Source organism: Malus domestica, chromosome 15, assembly GCF_042453785.1.
Source record: "Malus domestica chromosome 15, GDT2T_hap1".
NCBI lineage: Eukaryota > Viridiplantae > Streptophyta > Magnoliopsida > Rosales > Rosaceae > Malus > Malus domestica.
In genome coordinates, this window is record NC_091675.1 from 24527144 (window position 1) to 24533589 (window position 6446).

At 37.0% G+C, this 6446-nt stretch overlaps 1 long non-coding RNA gene across 1 annotated transcript; it reads right to left on the reverse strand.

Annotated features, from left to right (window-relative positions):
• Window positions 1–2057: 2057 nt before the first annotated feature.
• LOC139192534 (uncharacterized) lies at window positions 2058–4120 on the reverse strand. Its single transcript, XR_011576738.1, has 4 exons — window positions 3983–4120; window positions 3813–3881; window positions 3045–3104; window positions 2058–2280 (listed from the first exon to the last, which is right to left on the reverse strand). It is a non-coding gene; the product is annotated as an uncharacterized lncRNA (long non-coding RNA).
• Window positions 4121–6446: the final 2326 nt, after the last annotated feature.

Genomic DNA, 6446 nt, shown 5'->3' on the forward strand with positions numbered 1-6446 from the left:
ATTACCCATGTTAACGGGTTCTTAACAGGTCATCCGATAATAACCCGATTAGTTATCGTGTTGATCCAAAACCCGTTATTTTCGTGTTGTGTAAAAAACTGCCGGATCTAATAACCACCGACTATATCTAGAACTAAAAGATAGAAAGCTTCTTTTGCATTAATTGAGATGAATCGTTGCTATCATTGAATTAGTTCGCATTCTCATCGGCATCTAGAAAGCTTCTTTTTTTAATTCCAAGTACCAAACTTTTTCCTTATGTTAATGAACTATTCCTATTCTTATGAGAGATTAAGCCAATAATGTTAAAGGCCTCAATTATTTGAGATAAAAAAATTTAAAAAAAAAAAATTGTTCCCCAAACAAAAGAAAACAATAGGACACTGCCAATCAGTATGACGCAAATTGGGTGGCCGCCAGTCAAGAACTTTGGTTAAGGCTGTGGGAGACGCTAATAAAAAATGACCAGGAAATGCATGTAATTAAACGAGGGTTGGTGGCCGCCAGTCAAGAACTTTGGTTAAGGCTGTGGGAGATCTTTTAATTAAAGGAAAACTAACGAAAAAATCTTAAAAATTTTAATTTTAATGAAAAAAGACAAATAAATGTGTAAGTGAATAGTACCAGGAAAGGTAAAAATGTCATTTTTCGTGAAAAGTAAACAGTACCGAGAGTATTTTATTAAAACTCTTTTTAATTAAACCAAGTGGCCTAAACAATTAGTTAAAAAAAATTCTAACCTCTCAACCAATTTTATTTTAACACTTGATGTATTAGCTGTGTTCCCGTCACACACTCCCCTCACGTTTCTCTCTCTATAGCTCATTTGCACATTTTTACCATCTTGTCCTTAACTTTTTTTTATTTTTTATTTCTTAACCTATAATTAAATGAATAATTTTGGTCAATATAAGAATGTTTAACCATGAGTTCTTCTGCCTTACGAATATAAATAAAATGGTCAAGGCAAATGCCTTTATTTGATTTTGATTTTTAATTTTCATATTTTGGTATTATTAAAAACCAGATAAACATTACTAAGCAAAGCCTGAAAACTATATATAATTACTGAAATGTTTATCAAACTCTAGTTAAGAGTCACCAAACTCTACTAAAAAATTAATGACCTCATATATTGTCACTTACGTGCTCCTTTTGTTGAAGTTGATAAATTTAATGAAATGCTCATTTGATAACCATTCTAGTTTTTATTTTCTTTTATTTTTTTTTTAACTAAAAGCTAGTTTAGTAATTGCCTTCAGTTTCAAATATATGATGCATGAAAATCAAAATCAAGCCAAATTATGAAACTAAAAAAAAAGTAGCTTTTAGTTTTTTATTTTCAATTTTTATACCATACAAGTTTTCAATTTTCACTTTTTTTTTTTGGAAAATCTTGACGTACGATAAAATTTTATTGATTTGAAAAAAAAATTACACCTAATCAGGTAGACATAAACCTTACCCCTTATAAAGCAAGAAAACCAAAATACAAAAAAAGAAGAGGAAATAAACATTACCTTCTTGAAAAAGAAAGTACAAGAAAAGAAATGGAGCATAAATCTTATCCCTCTAAAATAAAAGCTACAAGGTAAGAACTTGCATGATAAACTGCAAAACAAAAAGTAAAATCCAAAAGGATTAGGTAAAAAAGAAAATCATACATAAAAAAGGGAGATAAACATGTAAGCCGGCATGCCAAACAAGTGAAGATGAAAGAAGCTCTAAAGTGGCTAATTTGTCAACAAATGCCTTCTTTTCTCAAAATGTATGGGAGCAACAATAAACCATGTGTTGTAACATAGAAATAAAGTTTTTCCAATGAGTTCGGAGGGACCAAAAAGGAGAAAAAAAACTAGAAGCAAAGCAATATATCACATTAGAATAGCCATAAGCCAACCCTGGGCATGAGCCAACTCCGTAGCAAGGATGACAACATAAAGCTCTGTACATAAAGAAGTATGATGGCCCAAACGAACACGCCCCGACCCTGATATTCCCCGAATACCAGGATAGACACGTGCTGGCCGACACCCGAGGGTGACGAAAGCCATTAATTGATACAAAAGCTAAGAATAAGAAATAAATACGGGTTATGAATTTAAGAACAATGATTTAATAACTTAGGAACGTGCTCAGAGCATACAACTAAACCTAATCACTAAGAAGAATTAAGATAAAATTTAATGAGTAAAGGAGTGAGTCCTACATTCGAGAGGATCCAAAGATGCTGCTGCGGAAGTGTCTTGACGCCGGGATTATGTGCCTCGATTCTAAGTCCTGAATGGCGGCGCAAAACAAAAGTGAGTGGACCAAGTTTATATATATAATAATGATAAAACAGTTATCAATGTACTAACCCCCACAGTTTATATAAATGAAAACTACTAGCATAATAAGTGATGGATTTAATAAAAATCCTAGCATGCCAAAATATCTCAAAAGTCACATCGCGGAAACGCATCGCGGAAATCAAAACAGTAAACGTATCATAAATCGTCTCGTAAGCGCGGTGTGCTGCTAGTAAGATCACCGAATAAATATAACTTCCGGCCCAATGCCTGCACCTAAGTCTCTGCGCCCGTAGCCAGAGATAACTACCACCCAGCCCAATGCCTCTTCATGTCCCTCAGCCCGTAGCTAGGGATTATTTATCCCGGCCTAAATGCCAACACCAGATCCTCGCCCCAGGCGGCATAGTGTCCATTAGGCACGCACAAAATGTTACGCCTCTCGTAAATAACCACTTCATAGCATAGGTTACCGATCATCGTCTACACTATAAAGAGGGGTTCAAAAACATGTTCTAGCATCCTATCGTCATCTATCAGATAGTCTACCAGTTCATGATTTTTATAGAATATACGATATATTAAAATATAGCTCAAAATAGGCTAACAATTAATTCCTCACCAAAACACGAGACGATAATCAATATCTTAAATCATCAGGCTTCACATAAATCAAATCATAAATTCGTAGGCATGCTAATCATTTATGCAATTACTATAAAATCATGTAATTTTTAGAAATGGTCCACTCACAGTACTTAGTTGCCAAAAGCTGCACCACTAGCGAAGACGGAAACGTCATAATAATTGCCCCTAAGCACATAAAGAGTACAATAAATAAAACTATATAATAGCAATTGAATTTGAGAAAACGGACATTGGAAACGGATTCAGAACGTCGAATTACCCTAAGAAGCGTCCCAGACGAAAACCCAAAAAGTCAACCCTAAAGTCAACGTTGACCGGGGATCAACAGTCAATTTAGGTCTAACGGGTTTTAGGCTTGAAATCCGGATTAGGGTTTAGGTTAAATAGGATTAGGATTTATTGGGTTTTGGAATTCTAAGGCTTTTTGGGTTAAAAGGGTTTTAGGGTGAAAATTGGGATTTGGGCTTAAGCCCAAACATATACGTAACAACACACACACACATGCCTAAGCATACCCACACACACACACGGGCACAAGGCCCTAAGGCCTCACAAGGGCAAGGCTTTAAGCCCTTTAAATCAAAACCGGCCCAAGGCCAATCAAAACTAGGGCCCGAGCCCTTTGGGTTTTAAAAACTAAATAAATAAAAAAGAAAAACTGAATGGGTTAGGGTACTGGGCTTAAGACAACACGGGCCTAAGGCCCGAGGGAGAGGGAAAGGCCGGGTGGCCTGTTGCCAAGGAAGAAGAAGGCCGGAAATTCGGCCGGAAAACCACCCCACTTTAAACGGCCATAACTTTGTCACTACTCAACGAAATCAAGCGAGACAAAAATAAAAGTTGTAGCCCTGGAAGAGACGAAGAGAATGATACCTCACACGACGTCTAAATCGCCGTGGTTTGGCCGGAAATTTCCTCGAAAGACTCGGAGGTCGCCGGAAACTGGGTAAGATTCAAATGATTATAACTTCTTCAATACTCAATGAAATTGAGTGAAACAAAAAGGAAAGTTATAGTACTCGACGAGACGAAGAGATTGATACCTTTCACGCCGGCCAACTCGTCGTGGTTTGGCCGGAAATGGCCTCGAAAGCCGTCGGACTCGCCGAAGGTTATTTTCTTGGTTTCGCCGAGTTGCGCAGAGGCAAGAGGAAGAGGAAAGGGACGAGGTTTAGATGGTGATTGTGTCTTCCTCGAGCAGGGAGTGCAGCTGGGTGTGAGTGTGATCATAGAGAAGAGAGGAATAGAAGTATACGGGAAAGGGAAGAAGGAGAGGAAGAAAGAGAGAAGAGGGCTCGGGGACAAAATCAGGGGGGTGGGTCCCCTTGGCTCACCATTTAAGACCAAAAACAAATTTTAAAAGGAAGATAAATTCTCAAACTTGATGAAAATACAAAAATACCATTTATGTACAGTGAATCCTGGGACGGGTTGTTACACAAACTCAGGGAGAAACCACCAAGAAAATAACCTGCATAATCTTGGAAAACCCCACCATATATAAGCCGCAAGATCTGGGTTACCTTTAGCAATGTCATCCTTATTCACTTTGACCTATGGAAATGGAGGGGCATGCCAAAGAACATGAACTGTAAAAGAAGCTTTACAGGACTCAACCAAGATTCTAAAAGAGACCAAAAATTGCTTACCCAATATATAACGTACATGACCATGAGTTAAAACTCCAACTTACCTAATCCAGGCAAAGTAGAACAACATAAGCATAAAAAAGAAGAAGGCCTACTTTCAAACTTTACTTTATTATGCATACTCCAAAGAGACATTAATAAGTAAAATCATAATGCTAGCCAAACATTGTGAAGTTGTGGAGAAACCCGTTTTGACACAAAAGCAAGTCGAAAATTCGAGAAGGAACCTGTAAGCAGAAAAATAGTCCAAATTGAGTAGCAAGCCAAAACTAAGTGTGGAACCATGATTTTCTAGATTTGGAGTAAGATAGATCGGAATACGAATATCTTAGAAATTCGGTCATGGACTTAATAGCTTCCATCACGGAGCTGCATAGATGAACCAGTGATTCCATTGTCATCTTGATCGAAGCAGTGGGCGAAGTCTGTTGACTTCACTGAGATTAACCATGCTTGTTCAGCAAGATACATAAATTTGTTCTAGTATAGAATCAACCAAGTTTCCTAAAATATGGAAGATTCCTAAAATCTAGGGATTTGGTGTGCACCACAAGTAATCATACCACTAAGAGGATTCAATATCTACTCATAGATATCTTGTGGGATTCTCATGGTTTAATACGAATTCTATATCCTAAAATAACTCTATCTCAACTAGTATAAATACACCCTTATGGGGTTCATCTCTGGTAACACAATTATCTTATGTACTGCTTGAGTCTCAAATATTGCTTACTAACTTGACCGTTAAAGAGTCTTTGACCAGTACCCTACCGATCCTTAGGTTGCTTACGGTTATTTGTTATTTTATAGGTTGTCGAATTTGTGCATCCCGACCCTTCAAGGTAGTGCACAAATTTAGTTTTAACACCAAGCGTGTTGTGCAAATTCACAACTAAAAAATTGGAAATAAAGGAATGTCCCCTACTTGATGTTGATTCTCTTTTGGTAGCTTATTAAAAAGAATCAACCAATCTAAAATAAAGTAGCTAGAATGAAAGGATGCCAAATAATGGAAGACTAACTTTTAACAGGAAACCGAAGACGAACAGTTTCATAGCCATCCAAAAATGAAAAATCTCAAAATGTGCGTCCCAGATTAACACATCCTTTTCCTCATCAATTATAATAGGCATCTCTAAAATCTCTTTAGCTAACTCTGAAAAGTAGAAGAAGAAAAATAGGAGGAATAACCCATTTTCCATATCATAATGTCTGAGACTTTTGTCTAAAATAGAGAATGAGCAAGCTCAGTAGCAACAACGGCCTCCATAATAGGCATAACCAACCACTTATCAATCCAAAGAGAAAAGAGAAGTACTAGAACCATACCAATTGCCCAGCGATAATTCTAAAACAAGATATGAACAATAGATTAATACTAGGCCATATAGAAGATTGTTTGTAACAAGAAAAGTATAAATAACCATGTAGCTGAAATCGCTCTAAAAAATAAACACTGTAGAGAATCTAATGTTAAACCCCACCCCCGAATTTATATGTAATTTTATAATTTCCCAAAGTTTTATTGAAAATTTCATTCTGGTCCCCTAGATTGACTAAATCTGGACCCTTTATCTAGATTCCTAAACCCCCTCAAACTGCCACGTGGCAGCACCCTAACAAACCTCATCTTTCTCTATTCCCCCCTGTGACTCTTTCTTCTTCTTTCTATTTTTGTTTCTCTCCCTCTCTCTCTCTCTCTCTACAAACCACGCACACCACCGTGCATCCTCACCCAATTGACCTTTGACCCTTGACTCTGACCATTGACTGACTTTGACCAGTCAACGATCAGCGTTGACTTTGAATCTAACTTTGACCAGTCAACGGTCATCGTTGACTTTTAGGGTTGACT